The 17,257-nt window shown below is 46.0% G+C and overlaps 1 pseudogene; it reads left to right on the forward strand.

Moving 5' to 3' along the window:
• The first annotated feature begins 1,121 nt into the window (after window positions 1-1,121).
• Window positions 1,122-1,331, forward strand: LOC144485353 (U2 spliceosomal RNA; annotated as a pseudogene).
• Window positions 1,332-17,257: the final 15,926 nt, after the last annotated feature.

Genomic DNA, 17,257 nt, shown 5'->3' on the forward strand with positions numbered 1-17,257 from the left:
AATTTAGGTTAATTGTTTTGCCAAAAGGATTAACAGAATATTTACCGATTTATCCCTCATTTCATTGATTTGCAAAAAAAAGATTAACAGAATGTTTATTTGTCCTCAGTTGATTTGATTTAGTTTAATTGTTTTACCACAATGATTGACCAATGTAAGGAAAGTTTGGAAACAGTGGTGAGGCTAAGAAGTGGCTCCCAATGCCTGTACTGAGGGTGAATGTCTTGGAATCATTGAGGGTTATTTGGATGCTGCAATGGGCTTGGGGGCAGCGTTGCGACATTCTGGGGAATGTGTGAAGATGTGTTGAATGGCCTTCATTGTCTGGAAGTCTCTTGCCTTTGAGTGTCAAAGAAACAAACCTTTCTCATGGGATGCTTCACCCCATTCTGCTCCCCAGTCCCCTGCTGTTACCCCTTGTCTTACCCTCCTGGAATGAAATGGGCATTTTATTTGATATTACCCCACACATCACATTTAAACTCACCCCCTCCATTAGACGAACAAAACTACTCAATGGGCACTTTCCCTTAAGGTGTTTGTCACACTCCAATTCTTCATCTCTATCCCCTGAGGAACAACTCTCTGATCTTCAATTCACTCAGCCGATGGCTCTTGTCAATCATTGAGCAAATAGAAGAGAGTCGCGAGGGTGAACGTTGGTCCCTTAGAATATGAAACTGGAGAGTTAATAGTGGGGAACACTGAAATGGCAGAGATACTAAATCAATGCTTTGCCTCAGTTTTCAGGGTGGAGGACACTCGTACCATTCCTATAGGAACAGGCAAGTCAGAGTTAATAGAAAGGGTAGAACTTAGTACAATCAACATTGATAGGGAAAAGGTACTGAGCAAACTATTGGGATTGAGGGCAGATAAGTCCCCCGGGCCTGATGGCCAACATCCTAGGGCATTAAAAGAAGTGGCGATGGAGAGAGTGGATCCATTGGTTCTTATATTCTAAAATTCCCTGGACATAGGAAAGGTTCCAGTGGATTGGAATAATGTGAATGTTCTCTTGTTCAAAAAGGGAGGCAACAGGTGGGAAATTACAGACCAATTAGTTTAACACCTGTTGGGAAAGTGATAGAATCAATCATCAAGGAAGCAATATCAGGACATTCGCTTCTCGGCCTTTTGGCTAAGATCAAGTGTAGTATGGATGGGACGCTGGACTTAGTTGAGGTCATTGGGTTACATTGAAGCTTCATATGTTTCATATGAAGCAATTTTTAAAAGCGGCATCTCGGCCTTTTGGCTAAGATGCAAATGAGCTCAAGTCTTGGAGGAGGAACCTCCCCCTCCTCCAATCAACTTGGCTCATGTAGATCAGGCCCAGGACAGGGTGGTTTGGTCGCTCGCCCTGTCTTGTCAGCCTGGATCTGAAATGTCTCAACTTGTTGGGACTCTGAATTGGATTTGATTTGATTGAATTGGAAAAGTATTTTAAAAAAAACAGGACATTTGGAAAGTCAAAACACCATCCATCAGAGTCAGCATGGCTTTATGAAAGGCAAATCATGTTTGACTAATTTGCTGGAGTTCTTTGCGGATGAAACAAGCAAAGTGACGAATGGGATCCTGTAGATGTAATATATCTGGGCTTCCAGGGGGCATTGGATGAGGTGCCACACAAAAGGTTAATTCACAAGGTTAGTTCACATGGGATTAGGGGTAATTTATTATCTTGGATCGGTGACTGGCTGATGGACAGAAGACAGAGAGTCGGGATAAATGTTTTTTCTCTGGATTGCAAGAAGTAACTATTGGGGTGGCACAGGGTTCGGTCTTTGGGCCCCAGCTATTTACAATCTATATTAATGACTTGGATACAGGCATAGAAGGCTCTCTAGCCAAATTTGTAGACGACACAAAAATAGGCGGGACAGGAAGTTGCAATGAGGAAATAAGAACCTTACAAATGGATACAGATCGGGGAGGAAATGGGCCAAAATGTGGCAGATGGAGTTTAACGTGGAGAAATGTGAGGTCATGCATTTTGGTCGCAACAATGGGGAGGCGACTTATTAACTAAATGGGGAGAGACTTCGGGGTGCTCCGGTACAGAGGGATCTGGGTGTCCTCGTTCAGGAGTCACAGAAAACTGGCATGCAGGTTCAGCAGATAATAAAGAAAGCAAATGGAATGTTGAATTTATAGCTAAAGGAATAGAATAGAAAGGTAAGGAGACAGTGTTGCAACTATACAAGGCATTGGTGAGGCCGCAGCTGGAATATTGTGCACAGTTTTGGTCCCTGTGTTTGAGGAAAGATGTAGGGCATTGGAGGCAGTTCAGAGGAGGTTCACGAAGTTGAATCCAGAGATGAGGGGTTTGTTGCATGAAGAGAGATTGAACAGTTTAGGCCGACACTCTCTGGAATTTAGAAGAATGAGGGGAGATCAAATTGAGGTATTCAAGATGATAAAATGGTATGGATAAAGTAGACGTGGAGCGGATGCTTCCGCTGGTGGGACCTTCTCGGGCGAGCGGTCATAGTCTGAGGATAAGGAGAAGCAAATTTAAAACAGAGTTGAGGAGAAACTACTTCTCCCAAAGGGTTGTGAATCTGTGGAATTCGCGACCCCAAAGTGCGGTGGATGCTGGGACAGTGAGTAAATTTAAGGAGGAGTTAGACAGATTTTTAATTGGTCAGGGGTTGAAAGGTTATCAGGAGGAGGAGCATATTAGCCATGATCGAATGACGGAGTGGACTCGATGGGCCGAATGGTCTAATTCTGCTCCTATATCTTACGAACAAAGCTGCTGTGTTGAGGAAATCCTCTCTCCTTTCCCAGTTCCCCACATCCACAGACAGCATTATTGAGAGAGTGTTTGATCGATGAGCTGCTATATTAATGTTCCCATTGTTCACAAAGCTTCCTGTTCAAAGCCTCTCAAACAATCTTCCACTCGGTAAATATTCCAGACTTGTTCTTGTCTGAGTGCGAGCGTGGCTTATCGTCATTCTTAACTCACCGGAACTTTCCATTTCATTCATGCTTTGCACATTCCTCCCACCTCTGAGCAGAACAGACCTCCTCCTCCCTGGAACTGTTCTCTCCCGTTGCCACTTCCACCTATCGCCTCCTGGTCTCAATGCTGATCCCCATGACTTGCTCAACCTGGGCTGCTCAGCGATCTCAGTCACACTCTGAATTCTGTCCTTTAACATCTCCACCTTCATTACACTCACCCCCATCCCTCAACGACATTGTTGTGTGGTCAATATTAAACATTTGTCTTTATAATTGCCGCACACAGCACCATCCATGGACACCTCAGCTGCAACCACTCAGGTTGGGAGGTTAACTAACCATTCGAGGCACTTAGTCCAGGATTCAGAATCAGTAAACCAGTCAACCACCCGGGAAGCCACCATTCACATTTCGATGGGTCACTGGGAGTCTCAGAGACCCTCTCTGCTCTTTGATTATTTCTCAAGCTCCTATTTTGTGGACAAATAACTTGTTCTCGATTTCTAACACATGTGTTTGTTTCCCAGGGAAGAGGGGAGGCAGCAGTGAACCCAGGTGAGACCATTAGTGTTAAATTTCAATGACTTGTTCTCTCCACAATGCTCACAATCACTGAATGTTCAGAACAATTTGTGCTCTTTTGATGCATTGCGTCTTTTGTATTTAAGACACTCGCTTCCCCAACTCAAACCCACACCGACAAAGCCACACAGAGCAAATTACTTGTAGATAAGCAGACTAACAAAGAACAAAAAGAACAAAGAACAGTACAGCACAGGAAACAGGCCCTTCGGCCCTCCAAACCTGTGCCACTCATTGGTCCAACTAGACCATTTGTTTGTATCCCTCCATTCCCAGACTGCTCATGTGACTATCCAGGTAAGTCTTAAACGTTGCCAGCGTGTCTGCCTCCACCACCCTACTTGGCAGCACATTCCAGGCCCCCACCACTCTCTGTGTAAAAAACATCCTTCTGATATCTGAGTTATACCTTGCCCCTCTCACCTTGAGCCCGTGACCCCTCGTGATCGTCACCTCCGACCTGGGAAAAAGCTTCCCACTGTTCACCCTATCTATACCCTTCATAATTTTGCACACCTCTCTTAGGTCTCCCCTCATTCTCCATCTTTCCAGGGAGAATAAGCCCAGTTTACCCAATCTCTCCTCATAGCTAAGACCCTCCATACCAGGCAACATCCTGGTAAACTTTCTCTGCACTCTCTCCAATGCCTCCACCTCCTTCTGGTAGTGCGGTGACCAGAACTGGACGCAGTACTCCAAATGTAGCCGAACCAGCATTCTATACAGCTGCAACATCAGACTCCAGCTTTTATACTCCATACCCCATCCTGTAAAGGCAAGCATACCATGTGCCTTCTTCACCACCTTCTCCACCTGTGCTGCCACCTTCAAGGACTTGTGGACTTGCACACCTAGGTCCCTCTGTGTTTCTATACTCTTGATGGCTCTGCCATTTATTGTATAACTCCCCCCTACATCAGTTCATCCAAAATGCATCACTTCGCATTTATCTGGATTAAATTCCATCTGCCATTTCTCCACCCAATTTTCCAGCCTATCTATATCCTGCTGTATTGTCCGACAATGTTCATCGCTATCCGCAAGTCCAGCCATCGTCATGTCATCCGCAAACCTGCTGATAACACCAGTTACACCTTCTTCCAAATCATTTATATATGTCACAAATAGCAGAGGTCCCAGTACAGAGCCCTGCGGAACACCACTGGTCACAGACCTCCAGCCAGAAAAAGACCCTTCGACTGCTACACTCTGTCTCCTGCGGCCAAGCCAGTTCTCTACCCATCTAGCCACCTCTCCTTGTATCCCATGAGCCTTAACCTTCTTAATCAATCTGCCATGAGGGACTTTGTCAAATGCCTTACTGAAATCCATATCGACGACATCCACGGCCCTTCCTTCGTCAACCGTTTTTGTCACTTCCTCAAAAAACTCCACCAAATTTGTAAGGCACGACCTCCCTCTTACAAAACCATGCTGTCTGTCACGAATGAGATTGTTCCGTTCTAAATGTGCATACATCCTGTCTCTAAGATTCCTCTCCAACAACTTCCCTACATGGACGTCAAGCTCACTGGCCTATAATTAACCGGGTTATCCCTGCTACCCTTCTTAAATAACGGTACCACATTCACTATCCTCCAATACTCAGGGATCTCACCTGTGTCCAATGAAGAGACAAAGATTTCCGTCAGAGGCCCAGCAATTACATCTCTTGTCTCCCTGAGCAGTCTAGGATAGATGCCATCAGGCCCTGGGGATTTGTCAGTTTTAATGTTACCTAAAAAACCTAACACTTCCTCCCTTGTAATGGAGATTCTCTATAACGGGTCAACACCTCCCTCTGAGACACTCCCAGTCAACAAGTCCCTCTCCTTTGTGAATACCGATGCAAAGTATTCATTTTGGATTTCCCCTATTCCCTTGGGTTCTCAGCATAATTCCCCTCCTTTGTCCCTAATAGGTCCGACTTTTTCCCTGACAACTCTTTTGTTCCTAACATATGAATAAGTGCCTTAGGGTTATCCTTAATCCTGTCTGCCAAGAACATTTCGTGACCTCTTTTTGCCCATCTAACTCCCCGTTTGAGTTCTTTCCTACTCTCCCTGTATTCCTCCAGAGCTCCATCTGTTTTCAGTTGCCTGGACCTAACGTACGCCTCTCTTTTCTTTTTGATCAGATCCTCAATTTCCCTGGTTATCCACGGCTCTTGAATCCCACCTTTCCTATCCTTCCTTTTTACAGGCACATGCCTGTCCTGCAGCCTTATCAACTGTTCCTTAAAAGACTCCCACATGCCAGACGTGGACTTACCCCCGAACAGCCTCTCCCAATCAACGGCCCCCAATTCCTGCCTAATCCGGCTATAGTTAGCCTTCCCCCAATTTAGCACCCTACCCTGAGGACAGCACTCGTCCTTGTCCATTACTATCCTAAAGTTAACAGAGTTGTGGTCACTCTTTGCCACATGTTCCCCTGCCGAAACTTTGACGACCTGACCGGGCCCATTTCCCAGAACTAGATCCAGTATAGCCCCCTCTCTAGTTGGGCTATCTACACACTGTTCCAAAGAACCTTCCAGTATGCATTTTACAAATTCCTCCCTGTCCAGACCCCCAGCCCTAAGCACTTTCCAGTCTAGACCAGGGAAATTGAAGTCTCCCACGACAACAACCCTATTTTTTCTGCACATATCCAGAATCTCCTGACATATCCGTTCCTTCACTTCCCGTGGGCTGTTGGGTGGCCTGTAGTATAGCCCCAGCATAGTGATTGCACCTTTCCTGTTCCTGAGCTCCACCCACAGCGACTCATTACATGACCCTCTAAATTGTCCACCCTCTGCACCACTGTAATATGCTCCCGAACTAATACCGCTACTCCCCCACCTTTTTTAGCCCCTCCTCATTCTCGCCTAAAACACTTATACCCCGGAATATTCAGCTGCCGGTCCTGTCCTTCTTTTAACCATGTCTCCGTCACCGCAACCACATCCAAATTCCGCGTAAGCATTAAGGCCTAAGTTCGTCTGTCTTACCTGTTCCGCTCCTTGCATTGAACCAGATGCACTCCAGACCTCCAGGCCCACTCAGGTCATCCTGCTCCAGAATGCTCTTCTTCTTAGCTAGCCTTGCTCTGGCCCCCAGCTCGACCCCAGCCTCAGTACCTACTGACCTACTGTTTTGATCCCCACCTCCCTGCCACACTAGTTTAAACCCTGCCAAAACACTCTCGCAAAACTTGCAGCCAGGATATTTGTGCCCTTCCAGTTAAGGTGTAACCCATCCTTTCCGTACAGGTGCCATCCTCTCTTGAAGACTTCCCAATGATCTATGAATTTGAAACCCTCCCTCTTGCACCAGTCCTTTAGCCACGTGTTCAATTGTAGAATCTCCCTGTTCCTGGCCTCACAAGCACTGGGCACTGGGAGCAGTCCAGAGATTGCTACCCTGGAGGCCTTATTTTTTAGCCTAGCACCCATCTCCCTGAATTGCTCTCGTATGAACCCCCCTGCTCTTTCTACCTACGTCATTTTCACCAATGTGTACAATTACATCTGTTTGATTACCTTCCCTTTTTAATATGCTTCTTACCCTCTCGGAGACATCCAGATAAACATACACATAAAACACAATCACACATACAAGCACACACCCTTAAACAAACAACAAACTCAAACATACACTCACCCCAGACGCTCACGGTACGGTACGGTAGCACAGTGGTTAGCACTGCTGCTTCACAGCTCCAGGGACCTGGGTTCGATTCCCGGCTTGGGTCACTGTCTGTGAGGAGTTTGCACATTCTCCTTGTGTCTGCGTGGGTTTCCTCCGGGTGCTCCGGTTCCCTCCCACAGTCCAAAGATGTGCGGGTTAAGTTGATTGGCCATGCTAAAATTGCCCCTTAGTGTCCTGAGATGCGTAGTTTAGAGGGATTAGCAGGTAAAATATGTAGGGATATGGGGCAGGGCCTGGGTGGGATTGTGGTCGGTGCAGACTCGATGGACCAAATGGCCTCTTTCTGCACTGCAGGGTTTCTATGATTCTCTGAAAAATACTCAGGCTCTCACTGAAACTTAAAACACATGCACACTCAATAATATATGTACACACACACACACACACTCAGCAATGTGCAGCTTTGAAACCCTTCAAAGTTTTTGTTAAATTGAATCTCAGTAACAAATATACAGTGAAACAGTATAATACGAACATTGCACCTGGTTGTACCATCGGGAAATATTTTACACTCGACACTGGAATCACGTCTGTTGTCCGTTCGATAACAGTCTCCAGAATTTAACACCCCGGGTCACATCAGGTAAAATGACTGACTGACTGTTTCTCTTGTTTGAAGGGACACAGTGACTTCTGTTGACCGCAGCAGCGAAACCCCTACTTGTGAGTTCAGGTATACATTCCTGCAGTCAGAATGATCCTTTATGTTCCGGAATCTGTCAGCATCTCAGGAATCAGCGTGAGGGGAGAATTATTACAGCTTTTGTAGCTTGGTTGATAAGCGTATGTCCTTGTGTCAACCAGACTACCCGACAATGTGGAAAATTGCCCAGGTATGTCCTGTACACAAGAAACAGGACAAATCCAACCCAGCCAATTACTGCCCCATCAGTGTACTCTCGATCATCAGTAAAGTGGTGGAAGGGGCCATCGACAGCGCTGTCAAGCAGCACCTGCTCAGCAATAACCTGCTCAGTGACGCCCAGTTTGGGTTTCGCCAGGGTCACTCAGCTCCTGACCTTGTTACAGTCTTGGTTCAAGCATGGACAAAAGAGCTGAACTCCAGAGGTGAGGTGAGAGTGACTGCCCCTTGACATCAAGGCCACATTCAACTGAGTGTGACATCAAGGAGTCCCAGCAAAACTGGAGTCAATGGGAATCAGGGGGCAACTCTCCATTGATTGGAGTCATACCTGGCACATAGTGTCAGTGATCTCAGCTCCAGGACATCTCTGCAGGACACCCTCAGCATAGTGTCCCAGACCCAATCATCTTTAGCTGCTTCGTTAATGACCTTCCTTCCGTCATAAGGTCAGAAGTGGGGATGTTTGCTGATGACTGCACAATGTGTAGCATCATTCACAACTCCTCAGATACTGAAGCAGTCCATGCTCAAATGCAACAAGATCTGGACAATATCCAGACTAGGGCTGAGAAGTGGCAACTAACATTCATGCCACACAAATATCAGGCGATGACCACCTCCAATCAAAGACAGAGTCAATCTTATATATAGTCAGCTGCTGAATGCGGATGGGGAGACTCTCACAATGAAGCTGATGTATGAGGAGAGATTGAGACAGTTCGGATTGTATTCGCTGGAGTTCAGAAGAAAGAGGGAGGAATTTCTCAAAAACCTATAAAATTCTAACAGGATTGGATTGGGTGGATGCAGGAAGGATGTTCTCAATGGTGGGGGTGTCCCGAACTACAGGGTAGAGATGAGGAGAAATGTCTTCATGCAGAGAGTGGGGAATTGACTTCCACATGAAGCAGTTGAGGCCAAAGCATGGTGTGCTTTCAGGAAGCAGTTGGATATAAGTCTTGAGGCGAACGGGATCACAAGATATGGGGGGATGCAGAATCAGGCTATTGAGTTGGATGATCAGCCATGATCATAATTAATGGTGAAGCAGGCTGGAAGGGCCGAATGGCCTCCTGCTGCTCCTATTTTCTGTGCCTGTGTGTGTGCACACAGCGATAGGCCACCTCCACATTTTAGAAACGTTGTGTGTGACTATTCTCAGAAGCCAGTGCTTCGCAATGTGCAGACACTGCAGTGACAATCCCGCTTGCTGACTTTAATTCCAGTCTGACAAATTTCCATCAGCAGAGATGTGTTATACAAGTGATCACAGCAGATGAATTTCACATGGAGAATATAACAGAAAGATACTTTGAACAGAAGAAACTGTGAATAGATGTGAGATTGTTTGTGCGTCGCGAGGTGAATTTGTGTGGATATATTCTGGTCGAAGCAGTGAAGGGTGGCCCCGTACGGCAGTGCAGCAAAGGGCGAGGGTGAATTATTGTCAATATTCAAACATCAATGTGTTGTTTTCAAGTTGTTTTGTTTTTTTTCTAGATGCCGTTCTGAACCTACAGGCAAAGCAGAAGAGAGACAAAGTAAGTTTTAATTGGCCGTGTGTGTGTGTGTTTGCGTGCGTATGTGACAGAGAGAGAGAGGGAGAGGGAGAGAGAGAGTGGATGACCGACAGTGTACGTATGTGTTTGTGAGAGAGAGAATATTTGTGAGTGTATGTGTGTGTTTGATTGTGTGTGTGTGTGTGAGGGAGTGTGTGCGTGTTTGAATGTGTGAACAAGAGAATAGGTTTGTTTGAGTGTGTGTGTTTGAGTGTGAGTGTGCACATGACATGCTGGTTAGGTGCATTGGCCATGCTAAATTCTCCCTCAGTGTACCCGAACAGGTGCCGGATGTGGCGACGAGGGGATATTCACAGTAACTTCATTGCAGTGTTAATGTAAGCCTATTTGGGACACGAATAAACTTTGAACTTATCAAATGGAGGAGCAGGCTTGAGGGGTCAAATGGCCGACTCCTGATCATATTCCTGTGTTGTCATGTTCTCGTGGTGATTGGGTCTTGGTCTCTCCCAGGACGTTTCCCATTGAAGTCAATGGGTTCTGAAAGGAGGGGTAAGGGTTGGATACCGTCATTTACCATCTCAAAATTCTGCTGGTGAGGCCCTTCTTGTTATTCCCAAACTCAGTAACTCATCCCACACCCCAGCCAATAACATCACTGGGAAAAGTTACCGTTAGCAGACAGTCATTAATAAATAAACAGGCAGCGTTGGAAAAAAGTCTGTGGAGAGGGAGAGAGAGACAGAGTTAATATTTCAAGTCAGTATGACACTTCCTGAGAATTAAGGAGAGGAGGCAGGGGGAAGTGGTGGGTGTTGTCCTGTTTAAGAGGGGCTCGGAAGGTGAGAGCAGAGCAGAGGTTCAGACATAAGGTGGGAACTCAGAGAAAAAAGACTTTCTGGAAAAAGGCAAAGATGTGTTCATGGGAGTGTTATAGGCTGAAGAAGATTTTAATAGCAGCATAAGGGTGAAAGAGCCGAATGTGTAAATGCGTGAAAACGGAATGAAAAAACAAGTGACAGATGGTCCTGTGGGGTGGGGCAGTTTTGGGGTGAGTGGGGGGAGGGGGGCAGTTGTACAAAATAATGTGATTCAAGATGTGGTCAGGGTAGAGGAGAGAGCTCAGTCTGAAGTTGTTGAACTCAATGTTTAAGTTTAAAGTTTATTTATTAGTGTCACAAGGAGGCTTGCATTAACACTGCAATGAAGTCACTGTGAAAATCCCCCAGTCACCACACTTCGCCTGTTCGAGTACGCTGATGTAGAATTTAGCATGGCCAACACACCTAAGCAGCACGTCTTTGGGAGCACCCGGAGAAAATCCCCAGACATGGGGAGAACATGCAGACTCTGCACAGACTGACCCAAGGCAGGAATGGAATCCAGGTTCCTGGTGCTGTGAGGCAGCAGTGATAACCACTGTGCCACTCTGCCACCAATGTTGAATCCTGAAGGCTGGAAAGTTGCCTCATCAGAGGATGAGGTGCTTTTGCTCCAGTTAAGACTATTTAGCATTGAGTCACGCTCCCCAGCAACAACTGTTCATAATCGCTGTTGAACGTTTTGCCTCCTCGTGTACCCTCCCTCCTGTTCATCAGCTGATAGAATAGCACCGAACTCTTCTCAAACTTTAAGATAATTTCTCAAATCTCTGACCCATCACCCCGTTCATTTCAGGGCCAGCGTCAACGAGACATCGCCCAGGTTGAGGAGACCACCTTCTACGCAGGGGTGAAGCTGTAGACCACTGATGGGTTCCCTTCTTGATCCTGAGGAAGAATTCCGGGTCCCAGCAAGCCAATGACCATTGCCCTGTCACCCTTTCCAAAATGGTCCAAGGAAACGCTTTGTTTACAGGAGGGATACAAAGTGCTGGAGAGGTTCCACTCCCACCGTTGAGTCAACCTCGCATTCCAGCTAAAGGATCACCTTGGGAATTCTGATACTAGGGCCATTCAGCCCCTCTATTCTGATGCTATTAGTGAACGACAGCATGGAGTCTTTCTGCAGCTCTTTTCATTTTATCTGTCTTTGCTCCCTAATCCTTGATGGCAATACCTAAGAAAACAAACCATTTTTTGCAAACTTTCCTCCTTCATCGATAGCCTTTTGGGCAATGAATTCCCAATTGCCAAATATCTGTGCAAGCACTTCCCGAGTTTTATTCCTGAACTGTCTGTATCTATGTTTCTGATTATGTGTTCTGACGGATGGATTCTCCAATCAGAGTAAATGCTTTATCTGTCTCTTTCTCATCAAATAATCTCTCCTCAATCTGTTAGGATTGTATTGACTGGAGTTTGGAAGAGTGAGAGGAGATCTCATAGCAACTTATAAAATTCTAACAGGATTAGACAGGATAGATTCAGAAAGAATGTTCCCGATGATGGGGGGAGTCCAGAACTAGGGCTCATAGTTTGAGGATAAGTGGTAAACCTTTCAGAACTGAGGTGAGGAGAAATTTCTTCACCCAGAGGGTGGTGAATGTGTGGAATTCACTTCCACAGAAAGTAGTTGAGGCCAAAACATTGCATGATTTCAAGAAGAAATTAGATATAGCTCTTGGGGCTAAAGGGAAAAAGGGATATGGGATTAGGAAATTGGATAGATTTTTTTACTCATGTTTATTGCTGGAGTAGCCTTTTTTTTGCTCTTACAGTTACTTCAGACACTTTGGTAGATTTCTAATTTCTGAGGGATTTGTGACTCATGTTTATTGCTGGAGAGGCCTTTCTTTTGCTGTTCCAGTAATTTAAGATGCTTTGATAGATTTATAATTTGTTGCGAGTCTGTTTGTAAACAACACTGCTCTCTCAGTTTCTCAATAAATACATGGTGGTTTCACATTGAAATGTACTGGTGTTGCTCCGGTTACTCAGGTCTCTCGCGGGATCAGTTCTGGGACCATTTATAATAAGGGTTTAGACCTTTTAATTACAGATATTTCTTCATTGAAGGGAGATGCGAAATACTGCAGATGCTGGAATCTGAAACAAAAACAGAAAATGCTGGAAAATCTCAGCAGGTCTGACAGCATCTGTGGAGAGAGAACAGAGACAGTGTTTCAAGTCCACTAGACCCATTGGTAGAGCTCTGATGAAGGGTCATCTAGTCTTGAAACATTGGCTCTTTTCTCTCCTCACAGATGCTGTCAGACCTGCTGAGACATTCTGAGCATTGGTTTTGCAATTTAAAGGATGGAGTAAAATTAAGAAAAACCCTCCTCGACCATCCAACAGGGGATAATGAATCTGCTGTTTTTGTATTTGAAATGTTGGTGGTTGTCGGATTTTCATCAATTATTACCTTCAGCTGAAGGCTCTCGCGATTCTCGGGAAAAACAATCTTTCTCAATTTGGAACACAGACACCCATTGTAATTTTACTGAGCTTTGAGATCTTGTATCTCTCTTTACACCGAGTGCAGGAAAGTTCCAGACATCCCCCCCCCGCCGCCCCCCCCGCCCCCCCCCCACCCCCCCCACCCACCCCAGGCCGAGTCCATCTTCACCACCATTCTGGACTCAGTGTTTGTGAATCTATTGTCAATGTTTATTTAAATAGACACCAGCAAAACAGTAAAGTTAATCAATAATAGCTGGAGATAACAACCCAAAATGTCGTTGAAATTAATAATTTCAGTTATTCCATTAGTTCTGGTCATTATTTATACAGTAAGAAGTCTCACAACACCAGGTTAAAGTCCAACAGGTTTATTTGGTAGCAAATACCATAAGCTGTCGGAGCACAGCTCCTTCGTCAGATGGAGTGGAAATGTGCTCTCAAACAGTGCACAGACACAGAAATCAAGTTACAGAATACTAATTAGAATGCAAATCTCTACAGCCAGCCAGGTCTTAAAGGTACAGACAATGTGGGTGGAGGGAGCATTCAACACAGGTTAAAAAGATGTGTATTGTCTCCAGACAGAACAGCTAGTGAGATTCTGCAAGACCAGGGGGCAAGCTGTGGGGGTTACTGATAATGTGACATAAATCCAACATCCCGGTTTAGGCCGTCCTCATGTGTGCGGAACTTGGCTATCAGTTTCTGCTCAGCGACTCTGCGCTGTCGTGTGTCGTGAAGGCCGCCTTGCAGAACGCTTACCTGAAGATCCAAGGCTGAATGCCCGTGACTGCTGAAGTGCTCCCCACAGGAAGAGAACAGTCTTGCCTGGTGATTGTCGAGCGGTGTTCATTCATCCGTTGTCGTAGCGTCTGCATGGTTTCCCCAATGTACCATGCCTCGGGACATCCTTTCCTGCAGCGTATCAGGTAGACAACGTTGGCCGAGTTGCAAGAGTAGGTACCGTGTACCTGGTAGATGGTGTTCTCACGTGAGATGATGGCATCCGTGTCGATGATCTGGCACGTCTTGCAGAGGTTGCTGTGGCAGGGTTGTGTGGTGTCGTGGTCACTGTTCTCCTGAAGGCTGGGTAGTTTGCTGCGGACAATAGTTTGTTTGAGGTTGTGCGGTTGTTTGAAGGCAAGAAGTGGGGGTGTGGGGATGGCCTTGGCGAGATGTTCGTCTTCATCAATGACATGTTGAAGGCTCCGGAGGAGATGACGTAGCTTCTCCGCTCCGGGGAAGTACTGGACGACGAAGGGTACTCTGTCCACCGTGTCCCGTGTTTGTCTTCTGAGGAGGTCAGTGCGGTTTTTCGCTGTGGCGCGTCGGAACTGTTGATCGATGCGTCAAGCGCCATATCCTGTTCTTATGAGGGCATCTTTCAGCGTCTGGAGGTGTCTGTTGCGATCCTCCTCATCCGAGCAGATCCTGTGTATTCGGAGGGCTTGTCTGTAGGGGATGGCTTCTTTAACATGTTTAGGGTGGAGGCTGGAGAAGTGGAGCATCATGAGGTTATCCGTGGGCTTGCGGTACAGTGAGGTGCTGAGGTGACCGTCCTTAATGGAGACATCCAGACACACGGAACAGCCATGGGGACCAAATTCGCACCTCTCTCTTGCCCTCTCTCGCACCCATACTCACTCACGCTCTCTCTCGCACACACACACACACACACACACACACGTGAACACTCTCACACGCACTCACGCTCTGTCTCTAACACAAACTCACGCACACTCTCTCATACACAGAAGCACACACACGGATGCAGAACTGTTGATAAAAGCGTGAAAGACATCATAATGATAATTGGCTCATCTGAGTTAAATGTTTTGTTCCAGTTTTAAGCAATAAGAAACTCAATTCTGTTTGAAGATGCCAGACTTGTGTTAAAGACCACATCAGAAACTCCAAGGTACTTTATGAAGTTAAGTTAGACACTAAATTTTACATTTCATTTTAACATTGGGATTAGCAGATGTTGTTTCACTCCACTTATGATTCAATCATGTGTGGAGTTTGCACATTCTCCTCGTGTCTGCGTGGGTTTCCTCCGGGTGCTCCAGTTTCCTCCCACAGTCCAAAGATGTGCGGGTTAGGTTGATTGGCCGTGCTAAAATTGCCCCTTAGTGACTTGAGATGGGTAGGTTAGAGGGATGAGCGGGTAAATACGTAGGGTTATGGGGGTAGGGCCTGGGTGGGATTGTGGTCGGTGTGGACTCGATGGGCCGAATGGCCTCTTTCTACACTGTAGGGTTTCTATGAATTGATTTCTAATTGACCCAATAGGAAGCTTTTATCAAAGCAAACTTTGTAAGAACACGTTTAGAATATAAGAAAAACAATTTGCATAGCTTTTACAAATCAAATTACTGAGACCTGGCAAAGTATTATCCTTAACAGTTCGCGATCTCTGTTGTTCCAAATTAAAGCAATATCCCAGAGATATAAATCCCTTCTGTAGAACCAGTTAGCACAGAAACAACAGGTGCTTACGCGATGTGAGATTTCCAGCTTTTTAAACACTTCTGGACAGAGATCCAAACAGTATTTTCAGAGAAGGATATATCCTCAAAACAACAAAACTTCAGAGGAGCAAACCTAGTCTCTGACAGCCCCCAGACTTCAGAGAGAAGAAAATAGAGACACTCCTCTCGCTCAACTCAAAAGCAACATCTAAGCTGACAATTCTGTGCAAACCGAGCTTCACCCAGTCACATGACAATACAACTCCTTTATTAAACATATAACTCTTTCATTAGTTCCACCAAGTAACGATTGACAATACTCGAATCAGCCATCTGTAACTTTCAAAGATGTGATACAAACACGATTGAAGATCAACCTCCTCCTGTGTCCCATTTCAAATTGTACCATTTACTGTGTATTCAAAACCCTGGAACTCCCTCCCTAACAGCACTGTGGGTGTACCGACACTACACGGACTGACTGATGTCCAATAACAATCCTGGAACTCCCTCCCTAACAGCACTGTGGGTGTACCTACACCACACGGACTGACTGATATCCAAGAACAATCCTGGAAGTCCCTCCCTAACAGCACTGTGGGTGTACCTATACCACACGGCACTGACTGGTGACCAATAAGAATCCCAGAACTCCCTCCCTAACAGCACAGTGGGTGTACCTGCATCACACGGACTGACTGATATCCAATAACAGTCCTGGAACTTCATCCCTAACAGCACTGTGGGTGTACCAACACCACACAGACTGAATGATATCCAATAACAATCCTGGAACTCCCTCCCGAACAGCACTGTGGGTGTACCTACACCACACGGACTGAATGATATCCAATATAAATCCTGGAACTCCCTCCCTAACAGCACTGTGGGTGTACCTACAACACACAGACTGACTGATGTCCACTGACAATCCTGGAAATTCCTCCCTAACAGCACTGTGGGTGTACCTACACCACACGGGACTGACTGATGTCCAATAACAATCCTGGAACTCCCTCCCTAACAGCACTGTGGGTGTACCTACACCACACGGACTGACTGATGTCCAATAACAATCCTGGAACTCCCTCCCTAACAGCACTGTGGGTGTACCTAGGTACCTGTTGGACTTTAACCTGGTGTTGTGAGACTTCTTACTGGGTGTACCTACAACACATGGCACTGACTGATGTCCAATGACAATCCTGGAACTCCCTCCCTAACAGCACTGTGGGTGTACCTACACCACACGGGGACTGACTGATTTCCAATTCCAATCCTGGAAATTCATCCCTAACAGCACTGTGGGTGTACCAACACCACACGGGACTGACTGATATCCAATCACAATCCTGGAACTCCCTCCCTAACAGCACTGTGGGTGTACCTACACCACACAGGACTGAGTGATGTCCAATAACAATCTTGGAAATCCCTCCCTAACAGCATTGTGGGTGTAGCTACACCACACGGGACTCACTGATGCCCAATAATAATCCTAGTACTCCCTCCCTAACAGCACTGTGGGTGTACCTACACCACACGGGGACTGACTGATTTCCAATTCCAATCCTGGAAATTCATCCCTAACAGCACTGTGTGTTTACCTACATCACATGGGACTGACTGATGTCCAATAACAATCCTGGAACTCCCTAACAGCACTGTGGGTGTACCTACACCACACGGGACTGACTGATGTCCAATACCAATCCTGGAACTCCCTCCCGAACAGCATTGTGGATGTACCTACACCACACGGGACTCACTGATGCCCAATAATAATCCTAGTACTCCCTCCCTA

Source organism: Mustelus asterias, unplaced genomic scaffold, assembly GCF_964213995.1.
Source record: "Mustelus asterias unplaced genomic scaffold, sMusAst1.hap1.1 HAP1_SCAFFOLD_188, whole genome shotgun sequence".
NCBI lineage: Eukaryota > Metazoa > Chordata > Chondrichthyes > Carcharhiniformes > Triakidae > Mustelus > Mustelus asterias.